This window comes from Amblyomma americanum, chromosome 2 (assembly GCF_052857255.1).
Source record: "Amblyomma americanum isolate KBUSLIRL-KWMA chromosome 2, ASM5285725v1, whole genome shotgun sequence".
Classification (NCBI taxonomy): Eukaryota; Metazoa; Arthropoda; class Arachnida; order Ixodida; family Ixodidae; genus Amblyomma; species Amblyomma americanum.
In genome coordinates this window covers 71,764,198-71,784,845 of record NC_135498.1, presented here as the reverse complement: position 1 = coordinate 71,784,845, position 20,648 = coordinate 71,764,198, and positions in this window count along the sequence as shown.

Sequence of the window (20,648 nt, the reverse complement as noted above, 5' to 3'; positions counted from 1 at the left end):
TACGGCCTTTAGGGGGCCGAAGAAAAGCCGCCATCAAGAACTGGGGTGAGAATTGGCTGAAATTGTGAAATCGCAGCCTCTAACACACACACACACACACACACACACACACACACACACACACACACACACACACACACACACACACACACACACACACACACACACACACACACACACACACACACACACACACACACACACACACACACACACACACACACACACACACACACACACACACACACACACATATATATATATATATATATATATATATATATATATATATATATATATATATATATATATATATATATACTTGTTTTGAGAAGTGCGCAGACAGAGCTCCGGCTGTTGCCTTTGTCCCTTTATACGATTTATGGGCATAATAACCCGTCTCTTTGTATGGAATTTATGTATGTGAAAGCGTTTTTGCACGCTCTGCTTGTACGAGTATCTGAAAACCAGCCCAGGAGGGCTTCCTTCAAAAAAAAAATTAAATTACTCTAATTTCATGCACCTTTTAAATTATAAAAAGCGCTTTTTTGCTTCACTCTAGAGAATTCACTGCCACACTACGCAGTGGGTGTCTGCTTAATGGAGATCCTAAATCAAGCGTACTTAGTGCAAGTGCTTTCCCTAAGCCGACATTGTGAGCAATTTTTGCAAGGTGCAGAAACAAAGCATTGGCCTCGTAATTTACAATTATAAGTTGCGCAAGCGTGAAATATTAGGCCGCCGCTACATACACGCACGCGATCACGCGGTAAGAGATTCGTACGCTTCCATACGTTGTTCCCTGCGATCGCACCTTCCCCTGTGTTTTCCGATTTGCTTTTTCCTTCCCTTTCTGCAGATCGTGATGTTTCAAAATGTTGTTTTTTGGGCATGTTATTGTTTTGTTGCGTAATTTGCACTGAGGGCCTTAGCTCTTGCTGACTTTACCTATTTGCTCGCAAATTATTTTTTTTTGCTTTCGAACATTACCTTTATTGATGAAAGGCATCGGAAATACTTGTGAGCTACAATTCAACACGGTTTTGTTTGTTTTAGCTTTTTGCATGAAACTTCCACACCAACAAAAAGTTGGAAGATTCTTCGACGACCAGCGAATTAATCTACTGACGAATGGTGTTAGACGGATGTTAACCTAGCTTGTGTGCCACATGTTCCGTATGTAATACTATGATAGTGCGCGAATTTGCTTGCATATCATTTTATTCATTGTTTTATGCTTTCGTTATTTCATCATATCATTTTAAGGCATCATGAACTGAAGTCGTTTTGGTGAAATTCATCTCTAAGCTCCACGTCTTTCGCTGCAAAGTTTTCGGTCGCCGGATATGATGCTTTGCAAGAGTACTTTGACGCTTCCGCGTTTTCCACGCCCTTGCCTTCAAAACTGCTTATGACTCATTCTCTAAGAATTCCTAACCTCTTTAACATGTTTCGGCCCCATCGCCTCTCTTTTTTGAAGTCTCGTATCTCCCCAACTCATCTCCCAGACGTGCCATTTTCAGGGCAGCACGCTAACCCACTGCCCCGCGAAGCACTCTTTTTTTGCTCGCTTTCTCCTAGCTGTTTCTTCCGTGCGCCTTTCGTGCTCTTCCCTTACCTCTCCCCCCAAGATCTTTCTTTCTCTACCTTGCCGCTAGAAACTATTTTTCCGACCACAAAAAATGTGTAAAAAATAATGACTCTAACCCCTGCCGCCATCACCTCTCCCTAACCTACCATCGTCGGGTCCCCTGCCACTCCTCACAGCGCTATGCGTCGCCATGACACATTCTTGACTGGACGAGCCCTGCCTTGCCTGGCACAGTGGCGCCCAACCGAAGAACGAACGCCACGAAAGAGCATGAAAGAGGACCTGGCCTGCAATACTTTATTCGTAAAAAACGACAAATATTTTATCTTGAGATACGTTCGAAAACAAATGTAATTTTGGGAGTAAGTGTTGCTTTGACTACATGCAGCTTTAATTTTTCCTGCAGGAAAAGAGAACGAGTCAAAGCACGAGGACTCTTCAAAGTACGTACTCTTATTGCCAAATGTTTGGCTTGACGTCGTGCGCAGTGCGGATCTGCCCGAATGGTAAGAATTTCATTTTTCGTGTTTGGTGCAATGAATTCAGCAAACATTCACAACTTCCTCGAACACCGGGTTTGAGTTCAAGTGACCTGGCATACGATGCATTCAAGGATACGTTTGTCATGTACAGCTTATGGAGGATAGGAATCGGAACTGCTTTGTGTACCACTACAGACCAGTCGGTAAGGAGATGTGTACTACTTCCGCGTTGTTTTTTTTTGGATAACACACTTGCAGGTGCAATAGAAAATCCGCAATTTATGGTTAAAGCTTTTGCCAAGTTATCTCTCAATGAAAAAAAAGGCAATCCATCTGGATTGTCAGGCGGATGTTTTGTGTGGTCTTCAAGTCAGTTTCGAATCTGTATTGCATCCATTGGAAGCGACTCTGATAAACTGTTAAATTTCAAAAAAGAATTAAGTTCTTCTGAGTTTTTTTTCGTCTAGAATATTTATTTCTATCTCCATCCAAAAAAACAAGCTTTGCTCAAAACTGTTGTTTTCACGTTCATATAGAAGAGATGCTTCAACCTCTGCATATTTACCTGAATAAAAAATGCGCTCTCAATTTGGAGTTACATAGATATGATATTAAAACAAAATAACACATTATTTCCTTTCAATATCACATTGATTTGTTATTTTCACATTGAATATCTTCACTGGATGTGCGAAACGGCTCATTAAATTAAAAATAACCAATTTGGTACAATGCAATATAAATTTCACTTTATGCAAAAATTCTGTGTTGCTTGTTAGAAATTATCCTGTAAAATGTGTGTCGAGTGTTTTCACGCCGACTGTGCCTAACAAAATTCAGTGTTATTTATTCATTTCTCTTTCTCCTGCGACGGCCATATTTATGTTGATCATAAGAACATGTCTCTCTTTGCAGGCTCGACGCATTGTGAGGTCATCGCGCAAGAGCTGGGCGAGGAATTTGACTGGAGTTCAAGAATCCTCTCGCAAGAGGAATGCAACGATCACTTCAAATATGACTGATCAGCTCACAGGAGGACAGCTCCGTTAAGAACTTTATAGATGTTTTAACTGTGCTACAACAGCTTGCCGAGCGGCGTTGTCCAACCGAATCGTCGACACGCAGCAAACTTGAAAATAAATGATTATCCCAGAGCCTCTGGCACCATGGTCTTGGGTCCTTCTTTCCTTTAATTCCCAGGATGACTGGTAGCAGCGTTAGCCATTCTGCGTGCACTAGAAGTGTGATCTTTGTAACTCGATGCAATAAACCGGACGTTTTTCTGAATTTTTAGGCATCGTCATTCATGAATATTAGCTAGGTTCAATGATACATGCACAGTTCCAGTCATTGGGCAGTGGGTTATGTTGCATATGCCAAATTTCGAAAGCAGGATTCCAGCGTTTGAACGCTGGCTATTAATGATTGAAAGCTGGATACCAATCTTCGAAAGCTGGATGACAGTTTTCGAAAGCTGAAAAGCTAATCTGAGGCCTTTACTGGCCATGTCGCAGAACGAACCCCAGGCCTGCGTTGGCCGCTCGATCGGCCGAACGTTAACCCAAAACTGGCCTGAAAGTGGGGACAATGTGTCAAAGTGGTAGCGCTTAGCCTAAATGCCAATGTAGGACCACCGTTCATGCAACTTTTTTCCAATGATCGCCCAGTGTTCGCCCAATACTGTTGTGCTGCCTGGGTAGCCGTCTGTTCTGAGACAACACGACTTTCTTAGCTCCTTAGATCTTTCCTTCGCTATAATCTCATAAGCCACAAAACTTTTGTCTCTCACTCCACTCCGATTCATCGTCTGCTTACGGGCATATTACCGACTAATTATGAAAGAAAAACGAGTCTTATGATAGAAATTTGTCTGCGTCGATTATCACAGTGAAGCTTAAGTGGTGAAGGTGAGAGGAAATTGGTTTACCTGGGTTTTTTCTCCTTGAAGCCCACGCAGAACCATGAGTGGTAAAGGTATTCACAGCTTGTGCTTAGATATAATTTTTTTAATGCCGGACTTCCGATTCTTGTATACCTCAGCGCCTTTGCCAAGCTCCTGTTGTTGTAATTCGAATATTGCACTGACTGTCTTCCTACACGAATACTCTCTAGTGCTTGCTACTGATGAAAAGCGTCCAGTTTTGCAATAGGTCGACTCAAAACATATCAGGCCGCTGTGGCAGCAAAGCATGAATTCAAAAAACTAGTGCCCACAAGCAAAAGAATGTTAAAGATTATGAAAGTTAATGTCTTAGCACCTAGCGAAGAGATTTACTATTGTTTGGGTCATTTTGGTACAAAATACGATAGCATGCCAACCGAGCATGTATTAGTTGCCTGCAATGAAATCGTACTAATAGGTGGAAAAATCGAATCGAGCTAGTATCATCCATGGCGTGTTGCAGCACGTACTGGTTGGTTTGAAAAACCCTGCAATTCTTGATGCAGCATAATTTCAATGCGATGAGTCTCTCTATTTTCGAATTTACTTGCCTCTTGCTGACAGACTTCAGCCTCTGGTCATGCCTGTTGCAGCGTACTTCGCTCATTTCTCAGACACAGCTCAGTTTCGGTTTTAAGAATAGTTTGCTTCATCTCCAAACACTATGTTTTGTTTCTGGCTCCAGACTGGAGAGTGAACGCTCATAGTTAACGAGTTTTTTTCCTAGACTCGTTCTGTTGTTGTTAACCTCGCCTTGGAAGCTTTTTATTTCTGGTACAGTAAGAAAGGTATCGCCGCTCTCTCTGATGACACATTCTAATTTCTAATTTTGAAAGCAGTGCTCAAAAATTTTGCTTAGCCCGAGCGAAGTGACCTCTCTATAGCTGAAAGGATTTTGTGCTCTTCTTTTATGCTATCTTAAATGTTTGTTGAGAGAAACGCAACTTTACCCGGACCTCGCAAAGATGTGCACAATTTATGTCATCTTTTCAAGCTCCTGTGCATCCGACGCGATTCCGTACATTGCACTGAGCTCTTGACCGTCCGTCCAGAAGGAAATATTTTTTGACATTTCACATGGCTAAGATTCTATTTCGTTTTCTTAATACACAAATTCAGAGAGAATAATAGAGGTGTACATTTGTGTGAAGCAACGGCTAAGGTGGCGTCATGATTCACAGTAAAGGGTTGGAAATGGCTTTACATTAGACACTGCTCTAAAGCTGGTAAACTTCATGAAACCTATTTTTTTAAGGAACGTAGGACAACTTTTTTGGGTGAAAAAAGGCGGACACTGTGTTCGTTGATTGCTAACGGGTGCTTCAATGCCGCACGAATGTGCACGTAATAAAGGTGTGTTCGTAATGCAATTCTGGCGTGTTTTTTTCTCGCTTTAATTGCTTCGTTTTTATACAACAGTTCATGTTCTCTTTAATACAGAAAAAAATATGTCCGCAACAATAAGTATTAGGATATCAAGAAAATGCAACTAGGAGTAGAGAAACTTCTGCCTTTGACTTTCAGAAAATTCCCAAGTGAAACTGAAACCTGTGGTTTCGGTTAAGACCAATGCAAAAGCAACTGACGTAAGGGATGTTGGATGTTAAGGTGCAATTTTAACCAGCACGATATTCAACTTTAATTGTGAAAATATAAGTTTTATTTAAATAGTATACTTGGAATAATCTAAGGTGTATTCATACAATTAACCTCTTTTATATGTTATAAATCAACTTATGGTGACAAATACACACTTGTAGTTAACATAATCAATGGTTCGACGAAAATTCGTCTGGTCAGGCATTGTGTTAAAGAAAAAGGAATGCGGGCACTGACCATGTCATGAAATTCAAAGACGTTTCGGAACCTCGTACGAGGTTCCGAAACGTCTTTGAATTTCATGACATGGTCAGTGACCGCATTCCTTTTTCTTTAAATACACACTTGTAAAAAACAGAAAACTTTGATGAAAGCATGGCTTCCCGCCTGCTGAGCACCTGGCTTATGGACGCCACTACCGCGCTTTCACAGGTGCTTCAGAAGGGCTGGTACAAATAAAGAGCTTCGAATACTTAATTGGAGGCAGAGTACACAGCACAGAGAAAAAGCTCGAGCGGGAAACTTAAACGGCTGTCTTCTGAAAATGAGCCACGATGCTTTTTTTCTTTATTTCCTTGTCTATCCGCTGTGGTTACTCAGTGCTTATGATGCCCGTGTGCTGAAGGGAAAGGCGTGAGTTGGACGCCGGCCACGGCGTTGCATTTCGATGGAGGGGCGCGTTACGGTGCGATGTTAGCTCACTTTAAAAACCTCAGGTGCTCAGAATTAAACGGGGCCCTCCACTACTGTTTCCTTCAAAATCTGAGTCAACTTGGGACCTTAAATCCCTAAAATAATCTTCATTCTCATGGCAACGAAAGAGAAATCATAACGCCACATCAAAAGGCTGCCAAGAAATGCTAGCAAATTCTCTGTGGTATTATTTCTTTGAATGAAATATTGTAAAACATTTGATATCCTTCCACTCTCGTTACAAGCTTTAAATTTTTAATTGACCTACGCGGAGACGATTACCCAATTGTGAATGATTTTATGGAAGGCATCTAGTCCAAAAAATAATGCTATTTTTAACATGACAAAAAATATCTGTCCACAGAATGTCTTTTGAGACATAGGCCCAAATACCCAGATTGCTCTTTCCAAGGAAAACCACGTCGCGACGCATATAGTGGCGAAATCAATTAGGTTGATCTTTGCACAAGCGCGAAATAAAACCAGTGTGGCGAAGCATGCATGTAATAGAGAGTACAGGACCTCTATAGTCACCTGTTACCAGAAAAAATATGCCTTGAACTTTGTATTTGAGCGTAATTTATTACTTTGCTATATGATTGCTGGTGACTGTGAACTGTGAAATAGGCTGTCGTACAAGTGTCTGCAGCTGGGTTTCTCATCAGTTTTATTATAATCTTCTATTTGGCTTTTTCGTCATCTTTGTCTAAGCTTTTGCTACTCTAGAATTATTTTTGTTCTTAGAAACTGTGTACATACAGGTTTTGTTGCTAGTGCCACTGAAGCAACGTTCGAACCCTGGACATTGTGTATCAAGCGAACATTAGAGCCCTTAAGTCGATTTTTAGTACCCCCTGGAGTTCATAAGATCACTATAATATTACAATGCAGACAAGACCTTCTGCTAATTGTACTACTGAGATAAAATGGTGTCTACTTAATACTTTCGTGTTCGAATACATGAGGGGTTTTTTTTGTTTTCTACCCTACCAAATCTGAAGCTCTGTAGAAAAAAAATGTCATTTTTTCGAGATGAGCTAAATGAGAAAGAAAGTGAGGATATATAATAGCTCGTATTAGTTTTCAAGTTATCTTGCTGGATCGCAGCGACCGGACATTCAAAACGGAGATTTGTGTGCGGTACACTTTGAAGAGCCACGCAAAGAGGTATTCAACCCACTTGTCGCGCACTGTCGAAAACGAATCCGCATATTATGGGGAACTCACGGCTCTTTTGTTCTTACTGTGAAATGCGAAAGAGCAAGAAGTCCAAGCTTTTCTGCTCCCGATGGTGATACAGCAGCAAATGCATCCAGATGGGGTATATAAACTTGTAGCAGGGACATTGTGCCCTACATGTCTGCTATTAATGTCACAACAAACGACGATAAAGCAGCGCATTTCTGACAGTCAATATATTCAGTAGCGGTTTCCATTAGGACGCAAAGCTGAAATAACAAGAAAAAAGGCAGCCAACTACGAGGAAAGAAGGAGTGAAGAGCAGGATAGATCAGAATGTCGGAAAGCCTGTGAGCCAGTGCTTGACTGACAGGGATTCTATTGCTCGTCAGATTGTAATTAGCACACAAAGCTGAAGCATATAAGCAAAGTCGAGCAGTGTGGGCTTAAAAGACGCTAGCACTACCCGCCGAGCGCAATAATATACGAAATTTTAATAGAAGATACGAAAGATTGAAACTCTGAATAAACGGCTAAACTCGCAAGAAACTGCACATATGATCTGCTGCTTTTCTCTATTCTTAAACTCCGCATAATTCCCGCTTTAGAGTTTTAAACATAAAGGCATATATATTGAATATTTTCCTGCAAATAGAAAATAAAATTGAATTAAAAGCTATTTTGCTATCTTTGAGTACATCATGACAAAATAATGTCCGCTTGAACCGAGAAGTTGTTGGAGCATATATATTTGCCTGCAGTTCATCTTTCACTTGTGTTTTTTCGTGGAAGCTTTCAGTTACGTAAATTCCGCGTCTTTTCACGATTATTATCAACTTGGAGTCATTTTCAAGTGAAGTATTGTGAGGTTGCATATTTTTATAGCAATGGGTAGGCTGTGAGGTTAACCTATTGCCAACAGGACTGCCTAAATGGCAATAAACCACGGGCTCAACTACGGGATTAAACCCCCATCTGTTTCATTTCATTTCCTGCTTGCACAAATCACACCTTCACAGTATTTAAACAGATGTGGGCTTATAGTTGGTTTTGCCTTTCAATCGTCTCAGGAGAACGCCAAATTGTCGAGGAAGACTTAGTTCACGTGAGCCTTAAAAACCATAAATGCGGACACTTGTCAACTAGCCCAAATTTCCGCTTTACTCGATGTCTTCTACAGACATTTCGAAAATTGGGGCTCCTATAAATCTATAGAATCCCTCGAAGGGCTGTGAGGCGTAATGTGAAATAAGCTGAGCTAAACCACAGGAGTCGAGATCTAAACCAGCATATGTGTGAACTTAATTTGGCTTCTAGGATGATGTAAGTTTTTCAGAACCTGGTTTGAATGGGTGGCGAGCAGAAACGAGTGCTTCGACTAGACTAATCGAAGTTGTTTTCGTAAGGCATTCATGAGATTTCTTCAATATGTCGCCCGAAACGTAAATATTATAGATCTCATCAACTTTGCTTTGGAAACCAGGGCCTATTCACCAATTCTGGTGTTTGGCTCTGTGAATTTATCTAAGGTAATATGAGCTAAGAGGTTTATCAGGCCATTCTTGAAAAGAGTGTGCTCCTATATGTGTACAGGAATCTGTGTTCTGCATATGCGTATGGACAGAATTATGCGTGAAAGACCTGAGAGCGCGAAAATGGCAACACGGCAGAGTGAGAGAACAGGACGAGCGCTGCACTTTCAACAGGCTTTATTCAAGAAAGAGCGTTTATATAACACCTTCCCTTATCCATGCTCTTAATCGCAGTTGACAAACAATCGCCTCTCACAGATGTGCATCAGGAAACAGCATTTCCCTGTGGCGAAGAACAACTGACGTCTCACTGATGCAATAATCACCTCGCTTCTTGATATAGAAGGCTTCTACGAGCTCGCGTTCTGTCTTATCTCGGCTTTTCAAGTGCACGTTTCATTCCGTTTGTCGAGGCTTGCAGGCTATACGCTTCTCTTTCGAGCAGGCTCGGCTGTGGTCAGACAGATAGGCACCTTTCTTGTTAAATGAATTCTTGTGTTCAAGCAGGCGCTCGTTAAGACACCGTGCGGTTTGTCCAACGTACACTTTTCTGCCTGTAAGCGCGAACTCGTATACCAAACCTTTCTTGCAACCAACATGTGGAGTTCGGTGTCTGATGGCGCTCTCTTGCACTTTATTTCTCCCAATGCGAGAACACAATCCAGCGAATATTTGAGGCGCTGAAAATACCACGTTGACGCCGTATTTATTGCCCACCTTCTTGAGGTTATAAGATTTGAGGGGCAAGTAAGTAAAACTTCCGGCCTTGCCAGCTTTTTATCTTGAGGTCGGTTGTTTTCATTGCTGCCCTTCAGCTTTTCAGCAAGGTCTGCGTCACGGAGAGAACCAGGGAAGCCGGAAAGCCTGCTTTCTGCAGTCTGGACACCTGAGATGCAAAGGCGGCGTCCATGGCATGGTGACAGGAATTCTTTAGCGCGGACGCTAAGACTGTTAAGAGGGCTATCGCTTACCAGTGCATAGCGTCCGCACTAAAGAAGTTTTACTTTACTGCGCACTGACATCGCACTAACATTTCATGAGTAAAAACATTTTTGCCTGAAACTGAGAATCCCGGTTGGCACTTTTTAAGAGAACTGTCAGTAATTCTTGAGAAGCTTGAAGATTCTAAAGAGCGGCTTGTAGCGTTAAGGCTCACACATTGGGGTTCGCTCGCGCCTTTTGTTTCATAACGGCTAGTGCCTTCTAAGAAAAATTTAAAATTGGTATAGATTCGATGAAATGAAAGGCGCCGTGTCTAATCATGACAAGATGGAGCCCTTTAACCTGTCTGCGGAAAATGAAGTATGGTGGGAGTGAAATAAAAGCGGGGGAAAAAGGAGTAGAGTATAAAAGAGCCGAGGAATGATTTCGATTGCCTAGGGATCTTAAGCATGTACTTAATTTGCAGAGCACATGGGCGCCTTCTAGGAACACAGATACATATCTGGTGCTGTGTCAACACCTTACTTGGTTGTCCATGCCAGTTACCGAGTTTTCACCACAAGATACAAGGGAAGCCGCTATAAATAGACTTTGCGACGCAGCAACATAGCCGAATGATTGCGGCGTCAATAGAAAATCTCATATTCTCCGCTACATCGTACACGCATGCTTACTCTCCTTTCAGTGTCAGAATAGGCTCTTTGTTTTAACAATTATAAGTGAAAGCATTTCTATTCCCATTACAAATAAAGCCGGCGGCGTGTGTGCCTGTAAAATCGCAGATGGTGCAGAAAACCCGTGCGATGGCCAAAACAAAATAAAGTTACCTCATCAAGCGGCCGTATGGCGCGCAGAGAAAGCCGTGCACCACCACTACAATAATACTATACATGTCATTTGTCCATACGCACTCGACACTGGTCCTCTTTCGTGTGGTGGCATTATTCTCCACATTTGTACACAAACTGCGACACAAAAATTTGTTGTACAAAGTTCCTCGTGACGTCGCACGAATTCTCGTTACTTACAGCTTACATGTGCTAGTTAAGTTTGGGGTTATTTTTCTACAGGGATTCGAATCAACCACATATGCTATTTCTGTTGTATGCATTCGTAGAGATTCGCATCTAAAGTGTATTGTACCCGTTCACCACACAGCGTTCCGGGTGGTGCCATACAGCTCCATACCAACACGAGAACACAAACTCGTAGAAAAAACCTAATTTCTATGTATCGTGAACCAGTATGAGGCCGGGAAGAAACAAATATCGGCTGATTTATAGGCTGTTGGGCCAGGGTTCGATCTACCCCTTTCAGCTAGCCGGACCGACTCACGCGAGGGTCCTAGGCGAGGAGGTTGGCAAACCATGATGTTCCTCGGTGTCGTCTTCATCACCGCCAGCTGCCGCCTGTGGTGGGTAAGACAGGTTGTGTTGCTGCAGCAGACCCCCCCCCCCCCCGCCCTCGCCCCCCCCCCCCCCCCCGCTTGTGAAGAAGCAACTGCATAGCAAGAGGTACTGGGGCAGTACGACCTGTATAAAAGCTGGCTTAGGGCTGTAGATAGAAATAGAGTCAGGTCGGTCGGGAACGTCCACGATGAAAATCTTCGACTGTCCTCCGAATACGCGGAAAGGGCCATTGTAAAGTTGCTGAATTGGTTTGCGGACAGTCTCGCTGAACGAAAACGTGAGTTAACTTCTAAAGCTCAGGAGGAACGTGCGAAGGTGGACGACTCTGGTGTCGAGTTGCAGGAGCTCGGAGATGTCGGCTAAATCTGCGAAGCTGGACCCCATAATGGTTGGATTAATGGAGGCTTGGAGCGGAAATAGTTATGTCTAAAAATTCGAGACGAAGACTGAGGGGCATGCCGACGACAAATTCTGCCGGGGCGCAGCGGAGATCTTGTGTCAATGTAACCGACAGGCTAAGCAGAACAAGTGGTAGGGATATAGTCCAGTGAGTGCCATTGAGTTGTGCTTTGAGGGTTGCCTTTACCGAAATTCGGAACCTTTCAATCCTGCCTTTGAAGAAGGGATGGTAAGTGGTACTGCGAGTTCGAGAACTTCCAAGCAGAGTCATACGATTCTTGAACAGTGAATATTCAATCTGAGGGGAACTGTCGGTGGTGACAGTAGATGGAGCCCCGTATCTTGACACCTATCCGGCGACCAAAATTCTGGCGATGGTGTCACTAGTTGCATCGGAGAGACTGAAAGCTTCCGGCCAGCGAATAAAACGGTCGATGCACGTAATCAGATAGCAATATACTGCAGACGGGGGCCAAGGGATCATGACATCGCTGTGGACAGTGTCGAAGCGTGCTGATCTCGAATGGACCAAGCCGAAAAGTGATTTCGTGATCGCTGTGTTTTATACTGCCGACATGCCAGGCACTTTTGGGGCCAGGCGCGACTATCCTTGCTGATACCAGGCCGTACGTAACGCTGCGAAATGAGGTAATGCGTGGTGCAAATTCCAGGACGAGAGAGACCATGGAGGGCGTTGAAAACTAGGCAACGAAACGCAGAGGGGAACAAAGGGCAGGAAGTGCCTGCCGCAGTATTGCAAATTATGAGGACGGAGCACGAATAGAGAACTTCACGGACCAATGATCAACCTCACGGTCCAGTGAGTGGCCTCCAGTTGTGCTTTGAGGGTTGTCTTTACCGAACGGCTTCAATCATGCCGTTGACGAAGGTAAGCGGTAGTGTGAGTTCGAGAACTTCCAAGCAGAGCCATAGGATTCTTGAACAGAGACTATTCAAACTGAGGGGAACTATCGGTGGTGACAGTTGAGGTAGCCCCGTATCTTGACACCTACTCTGCGACCAAAATATTGGTTGGCGATGGTGTCACTAGATGCATCAGGGAGAGGGAAATAGGCGGGCCAGTGAATGAAATGGTCGATGCACGTACGCAGATAGCAGTATACTGCATACGGGGTATAAGGGGCGATGACATCGCTGTGGACATTGTCGAAGCGTGCTGATCGCGGATAGACCAAGCCGAAAGGAGATGTGATCGAAGTGTTTTATACTGCCGGCAGGCCAGGCAGGCTTGGGCCCAGGAGTGAATGTCTTTGTTCATACCATGCCATACGTAACGCTGCGAAAGAGATACTGCGTGGTGCGAATTCCAGGACGATAGACACCGTGGAGGGCGTTGAAAACTAGGCAACGAAACGAAGAGGGGACCAAAGAGCAGGGAGTGCCTGTCGCAGTATTGCAAATGATGAGGACGGGGCACGATTAGAGGAAACCTTAACGGAGGACTAATGAGCCGGGGACCTTAGGATGGTCATTATATCCGCGCCTTGGTTCTGTGCTCTGGCGAGGGCGCCCAAGTCGAGGTTAGCTTACCAGGCGCCAGTAGTAGGGAAGAGGTGCCACGTGGGTGTGCAGCAGCTGGGGCGTTGTCAAGGTCCTGTACATGTCTATTACCTGCAGTGAAATCCGTCACGTACTAGAGGTGACGGATTTCACATGGCAAGAATTTACTGCTCCTAGACTTGATGGCAAGAGAGTGTATTATGGTCGTCGGCAACGAGCAGCTGCCGACTTTCGAGGAGGTGCTTGAAATAGCGAACCAACGTCAACGTCATCAGCATGACTACGCCCACTTCAGGGCAAAGGCTTTTTCTATGTCTCTCTAATAAGCTCAGTACTTTGGTAGCTGCGGCCGCCGTAACCCCGCGAACTTCTAATATCATCCGCTTTCCAGGCTTTCTGTCATTCACTGCTACGCTCGCGTTCTCTTGGAATCCACTCCGTTACCCTTAATGAACAACGGTTACCGTGCCTTCACCCTGCGTGTCCTGCCCAAGACCATTATTTCCTCTTGGAGTTAGAATAGGATGCCATACCCTCGTTTATTCTCTCATCAATTCCACCCGCTTCCGTTCTGTTACGTACACCTGTATTTTTTCCCATAGTTTGCAGCTTTGTCCTTAAGCTGAACTTATTTCGTTAGCATCCACCCTTCTCCCCATAGGTGAATACCGGTAACATGAATGTAGATGTCTAAAAGTTCACGGCCAGATGTACTGTAGCGGCTTTCTGCGGAGTAAAAGTTTCGTTACTAAGAAGACAGAAGGCTCCTGGCACCTTCTATGAGCTCGTCGGGTACATTTCCAACACGGTGTCAGAACTGTCATTCATGAGGCGTATAGGTGCATCATGACGGGGGTGGGCCAGGAGAAGGACATCGAATAGCTTGATTCTGGCGGATTCGGAACACTCTAGAGCGGCGGAAGACCATGTAAATTGTGTACAGTTGGCTTTCTCGCTTTGAATGGTTGGAGGGGGGGCTGCACAGTCAGCAGTAAAGCGGCGGCAAAATTTTCAAGGTCAAGAATATTGTGGATGGTGCGGAGTAAAGTATGCTGCAAAAATTCTTGAATGACCTTGACTTTAGATAGAAGAGGAGGATACCCGAATGGTCAACACGGTGGCCGAAAACGTCCAGCTTCGAATTTCCCAAGCCACACTTGGCACCAGTGATGAAGAGACAATAGTTGGAGAGGCGCTGGAAAAACTAGCGGAGGTGTTTCAAGCGCTGGTCAGCATCGCCGCTGAAGACGAGGAGATCATCGGTGTACGCCGTGCCAAAGAGTGCACCCCGAAAGAGGATCTCCACAAAGCGTTGAATTGTTTGTATAAAGTTACAGAGGCCAACTGGCATGCGGATGTATTCGAAGAGTCCGAATTGTGTAATGATGGCAGTGTTGGTTTATCCGATGGTTCCAAGAAGATTTGGTGGGCTGGTGATGAGCTTATAACAAGGACGGGTAATACGGCGTGGAACTGTTCACGGACGCTCTGGAGTTCCAATCGGGAGGGAAGAGATGACGGCTGGGAGGAGGCGCGACACAGCGCCGAGAAAAACCGGCGTACAGCATATGCCCATGACGGAATGCGCAAGCTCAGCGCGCTAGTGCAAAGACAAACCAAGTGCGGTGATGACCACCGTGCGGATTAACGAGAGTATGCGTTCAAGAAACAGTCCACTCAGGAAGGCTCGGGTGATGGTGGCAGTCTTGCCGCCTGAGCTTTGGGAGCCGCTGCAGCAACTGGGTAGGTTTGCGGTCCCGCAGTTCTTCAGAAGACATTACTTGTTGTGGGAGGCGATGGTCTGTCTGTCTTATTCGCTTCATGAGTGCTGCAGCCAACGTTTAAAACAGTCCCGAGGCGGGTGGCGTTAAAAGAACATCGAGTATCTCGGCGGTAACCTCGGGAGTAAGCGACGCAGCGACGAGGTGAAACTTCTTGTCTGCGAGGTGATGCGCACCTGAGAACTGGCTGCTTACTTAGGCGAGCCACAGCTGAGGATCGGGAGCCGAGAACGGGTTAAGGCGCAGAGAGAGCGTAGAGGCATCGCTAGAGGCGTCTTCACCGGAGAAGGCGGAGGCGTTGCCGTCGGCGTTGGCCATGCAGGGTTAGTGATTTCTAGCTGATGTCCGGAGTCACCATTTTGTTGCACCATCGAGAACGAGGCCGGGGTGTGGCAAACATCGGCTGAGTTATAGACAGTAGTAGCAGGGTTTGATGCGCTGCATGAAGCCAGCTGGAACAGACTCGCGTGAGGCTCCAGCGGAAGGAGGAGGTCCAACCGGGATGCTGACAATCATGATTTCCTCAGGCTTAGTGACCAACGCCCTTGATGGAGGATTGGATGCTCCTTGGTGTCGTCTTCATCGGCGCCCACTGCCACGTGTGCTGGGTGAGACGGCTTGTGCTGCCACACATGTACACACACAGTAGCATAAAAAAGACACCCAGGAACAATACTGCTTTCGAATTCCCACACGTAAGCAGTTCAAGCGTCTCTGCCAACATTTGGTTTCTATTAGCAGGCTATTGCGACGCCCAGTGCAGCTTACTGGCCTGGCTCTCGAGACATCCTCTTAATTCTGAGTGACTGTGGTACACGTCTCTCAGACATGCAGCGATTAGAGATGCATTATTAGGCGATTAGGCGATAGCGTTAAGGACTCCGTTTTTCAGAAAATCTGGCGTCGGCATTGTCGGCGTTCGCATTGTGAGCGAAACATCGCGGGCATGGAAAGCAGCCAATTCGAGTTTCTTTGTAAGTAAATAGAGTTGTCTGCAGGACCTCCATACTGCAGCCCCAATGACCCGTATTTTGAGAAAGCCGCAACTTTTGCATCCTCAGGAAATGGCAGCAGTGGTTTGTGCAATTGCAAGCTCAATAAATTTAATTTTGGCTGCCAAAAATAATTTATTCTAAGCACATTGCTGTTTCATCTCGTGAAAAAGGATCATAATAATGAGTATGCTGCACCAAGGACTATCTGAATGCGTTACGAACGAAATATCTGTCTTGTGGTTGGTTGGCGATGGCTGTTGTGAGCGTCACCAATCAAAAAGGTTTTCTCTTAATAGTCGGCGAAGACTTATGAAAAATTCCGTGTTATTATTAAGAAAACATCGCTTACAGTGAATATATCCTCTGGGACAAAATAAAATGCCGCAAAACACGAGAGTAGCAGGTGTACGAATGGACCGACAGAAACGATCTAGTGATAAACTGTGCAAACGAGTTGGCTTCGCCGCAATGCATGGAGGCTTTTCAACCATGTGATCGCGTTCATCCAATAGACTCGTGAGCGGCGTAGGGACAGCATACCTGCAGCTCTTCTAGAGTTTCTATACAGTAACTCTTCAACCTAGGAGTCAGGTTGGCTACGTGGCCTTGCGGCGTCATCACGTGTTCACAGGATAGTTAGCAAACTCGCTACCGTGGCAGGTGGCAGTTAATTTAATGATTGGTCTCGAAGGAAGAGGAAACTAGAACGCACAAAGCTAAGCACTCGGAGCACCTGCAATCGCAGGTGAAGCATCACCCAACCGCTGCACCAGTGCGTCAGCAAGGGTATGAGGAGGACTACGAGTGATCTATGAATGTCGAGTACATCTGGGAATATATGGGATACATGAGAATTCGCTCGTTACACTATCGCATTGTAGCAGTAATAAGTAGCTGCCCAGAGATATATTCGCCAGAGATTTTAGCTGAAATCTTAACAGTATGCAGAGATGTAGGCGCTGCCGGAAATATACCTAAGAAAGAAAATCGCTTTTGCTGCATCTAAGAGGAACATATAATAGTTTGTAAGCAACATGACTTCTTTGAGGGGCTAGAATGCGTTATCGCTCTTTTTATGTAGCATGAAGCAAGTCGTTAATAACGACTTTTTTGAGATACGTACGATCCTTATTGTTACTTTCAAAACACCGGTGTTTACTTTTATGAATTTCTAGAAGCATGGTAACTGAGCAAAATTTTGGTGCTGTGAAGAATTTTATACGATTGCAGTTCGAGAAGAATTGAACTGATGCTCCATGCACTTGGAGTATTTTTCTGAAACACCAAAATCGACCTGGAAGCGAATTGGCGTCATATTTTTCTTTTCCTTATGTAAAACGTCATATCAGAATTCTCAGGTTAGTTTTGAGCTCTCAGTGTATTCTCTTTTTTCAATTAGACACACAAAACTTTCAGGATAATTTTGAGCTGAAAGTGCATTCTCTTTTTCAATTAGACAAACCAAACTTTAGTCAGTATAGCAGTCATTTTAATGCATTTAGGGTTGGAAGCATGACTGACAGGAAGCGCTATAAGAGCGTCTCTTCGAAACGACTGACCGCAAAAACTGCCACAAAATTTATCTTTTATTTTTGCAGTCTTATTTTGTCTAATTAGGAGCTCATGTCATTGACGGCAAACTGAAACAAAACTTCAGCCGTACTCGTAATGACCTAATCATCATGAGGCAATCATGCTTCACCGGGACAGATCCGTGCAAATTTAAATAGGCAAGCCCTATCCATTTCCTCTCTTTATGACATTTTTTCTCGATCATAGGCTTCAAAAAACAGTCTTTTGACATGGAATTATTTTCCTCCGTGACATATCAGAACAGCAAGGAAATATGGCCATCAACCGAATTATTTTGTTATTGTTTTCAAAATTAAAGCAATAATAACTAACTGATACCCTTCCAAGCGCGGCCTCAGGCTACAAGGAAATGAGTAGAGCTATCTCTGGAAGATTGCAGTTAACGATAGTTTTGTTCTGGTCTGTGACACACACTCACGGTTATCGCCTACCAGAAGATGGAGAGAGGTTTAAACGGGCGAGGCCTCTTTAGTAATAAACTGACCACTAGCGAAACGGCACTTTTGAATTTGATTAGAGAAAACGAGTTTAAAATAATAATCGTACCAGGATATCACACAAATGGGAAAGTAAGTACTTTATATTATATTAGGGGCTCCATCTACTGTTCAAAACTACTAAAAATGATTATTAAAATAGATTATATGAATACTTATCGGGCGGCGTTTAAGCACGGCAATAAATCTATCTGGTCGAAGATAATGTTTTTTATTTATATTTATTTATATTCACACTGTCAACGAATACCAACACCGAAGTTCGCTTTATATACGTAAGAAAATACAAAGAAACAATGCAAACAGTCATAAACGACATTGAAGTTAGGCACAAACCAAGCAAATGATTAAGCAGCTCATTACACATCAATCAGTATCAAAACACAATGTATCAAAGCACACACAGCGTAATTCACTATAGTGAAAAATATCAAATCGGTGAACTTTACTATAGTACTCTAAATACACAATGTTATTTAAAACAATTATAACAAGAGAAGTAACAAGCGACAAAGAAGACAAAATATCAGTACATGCGAAGCAATAAGAAGACAAATCCAATAAGTTATAGATATTTGATCGGGGCTTTTTGAAGATTTTCGCTATCAGAGCACTGTACGATGTCTTTTGTAAAGGTGATCTACTCATCTGTCAGTCGGACTAAAGAGACTCTGTTATAAAATTCAGTGGGGTTGTTTCGTATGTTTCCCTATGATAGTAGCACAATTCTGTAATGCAATTTATGTTTATAGATTGAATTTATAATCAACTTTTAATAAGGAAAAAGGATTTGCAGACTCTAAAGTCACGATTTCTGTTTCACGAAGCGTATAGATTGAAAAGAAAGTTGAAAACCATTCACAGATTTCGTGCTAAATGGTTCAGTGCTGCTTTTTCTTTATAAATTGCATGATATTTCAACTGCCCGTGTAGGAGGTAGGCTGCTGCTACAAATATTTTTGCTGAGTCGAACAGAGGTTTAGAGCCATCTCTAAGAAAAGGAGCCGTTAATCTTTTCCTTTGCATATATTGCATTGTCCAATATAAATTTTGCAATTAGGATATTGGCGCCTTAATTTTTCATCTAACTAGCCATAAAATATTTACATAAACAGTATCTTGAGCACGGTGTCAAAAGCGCTTTGTTTCGTGAGGCGCAAGGTTCATTAGTCAGTAGAAGAACTAGACATGCGCCTCGCACTAAATTATTTCACTCCGTAATATTATACGCATATGTTATATGGAATCTGTATCAGGCGTATCTAATAAATGAAGCTCAATTAGTTGTAAACAATGTTGACCGGCTCATTTCAAACATCTCTCCCGTGCATCTATAGTAATTGGAATAAAAATTTATTAATATAACCTTCTGAGAATCGTAGGTTGCCTAAATTCGTGTCGTTGTTTCAAAAGCTTTGCCATACTCGTTCATGCTCTTCGACACGGTTGTTTAAAAAAGCCAATCAAAACGTTTTGCGTTTGCATCTTCAGCACGACGTAAACAGCCCATTTTCGCACCTGAAATTTTTTTTCTCACACCGACTGTTCTTGCCATCTATTACCACTAGCCATGAATCATTTCTTGGCAGTCTTGTGTGATCCCTGAGGATGTGAATGCTTCAGAAGTCAAACGCTTTTCCCTGTAAAGGCGTTCATCTTCATGTTCTGATTCACATTGCTTGCGGGCTTCAATCTTCTCAAATTTCTTTTTATGTTCCGCCATTACAACCTGTCACCGCTTTCAACCAGTGCAGCGTCCACCTCCCGGTACCCTTCTACTAATTTCTGTCTGTTATGCTACTTTATACTGTGAAACTAATTGCACCAGTCTATGTAGCGCACATGTGGGCCTCTAGGCTAGTTGAATAGAAGAGCGATTTCTAATTTCCCGGAGCTCAAATGTTTGTCAACACCTTTAATGACCAGCCGATATCTCTCATTTCTTGAATTATTCCTGGCTCTTATCCATATTCATCAGAGTAATTTTAAATTTAGGGCAAATGAGCTGAACATGCCGTTTGCGTTGTCTCGGTAGCCGCATGTTTAGAACGAGTTTTTCTGCGAACAACAACGAATGCATTTAATTTCAATATGTTTTGAGCAAGATTGTTCATGGGAATGACACCCTAGCAAGTTCTAGCTTAAGAGGTTACCTGTGCAGAAGTCACCGCTACATGGCGGCCTACGCCACAGATAGGACTCGTGCGTAAAACTCCGAAATGGCTTGTTAACTGCTAAATGAACGGAAGGAGCGAACGCTGAAGTCTGGGCACCTTTAAAAAATAAGGTCCTTTCGACAACCGTAATACTTGATAAACTACTCAAACGAGCCAACAAAGAACAGTACCAACTGACAGTTGTCTCAAATAACCAGCGACAATGCCGGAACGTAATGGACACACGCTGTTAAATTGATGCACCAGTTATTTGGTAACTTTATAAAAAAAAATGGCACAGTTGTTAATTTTGTAATATCGCGTAAACGAATGTCTC